This window comes from Eimeria mitis, genomic scaffold (genome assembly GCF_000499745.2).
Source record: "Eimeria mitis Houghton genomic scaffold, Emh_scaff6008, whole genome shotgun sequence".
NCBI lineage: Eukaryota > Apicomplexa > Conoidasida > Eucoccidiorida > Eimeriidae > Eimeria > Eimeria mitis.
In genome coordinates this window covers 1,961-3,283 of record NW_013574235.1, presented here as the reverse complement: position 1 = coordinate 3,283, position 1,323 = coordinate 1,961, and positions in this window count along the sequence as shown.

Genomic DNA, 1,323 nt, shown 5'->3' with positions numbered 1-1,323 from the left:
GAAAAAGAAAAAAAAGAGAAACAGAAAAAAAAAATAAAGAAAAAAAGAAAATTAAAATTAAAAAAAAAAAACAAAAAATAAAGAGGAGACAAAAGAAGAGACAAAAGAAGAAACAAAAGGAGACAGCAAAAGAGACAAAAAAAAATAAAAAAGAAGAAACAAAAGGAGACAAAAGGAGACAAAAGGAGACAAAAAAGGAGACAAAAAGAGACAAAAAAGGAGACAAAAAAAGGAGACAAAAGAAAAAACAAAAGGAGACAGTAAAGGAGATAAAAAGAGAAAAAACAAAAAGCAAAAAAAGAAACAAAAGGAGAGACAAAAGGAGACAAAGAGAGAGACAAAAGAAGAGACAAAAAGAGAGACAAAAGAAGAGATAAAATAAAAAGCAAAAGAAGAAACAAAAGGAGACAAAAGGAGACAAAAGAAGAGACAAAAAAACCAAAAGGAGACAGAAGCAGAGACAAAAGGAGACAAAAGGAGACAGTAGATATGTGTATAAATTAAAATACTTTTCCTTCTATATCCATATCTTCAGCAGCAGCACCCCGTGCTGCTGCTGCTGCTGCTGCTGCTGCTGCTGCTGCTGCTGCTGCTGCTGCTGCTGCTGCTGCTGCTGCAGGCGGAGTAGCTGTGCATGATATGTTTTAAATAGAGCTGCGTATACACCTGAAATAGTTTTAGTGTATTCATCTTTTATTGAGAGAGCATAGCTAGGTGTATAATCAACGAGAAAAATAAATAAATAATTATATTTTATTATTTCTTTTGTTTGTATTATATATATATTTGTTTTGTTTTTTTTCAATAAATTTATTTTTTGTAGTAAAAAATATAAAATTCTCTCCGCTGCTGTGTCTCTTAATCTATATAATTCAGGTAAAGCCATTTGCTGCATACAAATACCACAAACCCTAAACCCTAAACCCTAAACCCTAAACCCTAAACCCTAAAAAAAAAAAAAAAAAATTAAATTGTAAATAAATAAATTATATGTAATAAATAATAAATAAATAAAAATAATAAATAAAAAATGTTCGGTGGATATATTTAAAAAAAAAGAAAAAAATATAATAAACCCTAAACCCTAAACCCTAAACCCTAAACCCTCACACTGTAATACAAACAAAAAACCCTACACGGAAAAATAGAAAGCAAAAGAGACAAAATAAGAAAGAAGAAATACTCATTTATAAATATAAACAAAGGAGACAGAAAAAGAAAAAGAAAGAGAATAAAAGGAGACAAAAAAAGAAAAAAAAAGAATAAAAGGAGACAAAAAAGAGACAAAAAAAGAGACAGAAAAAAAAAGAAAAAGAAAAAGAA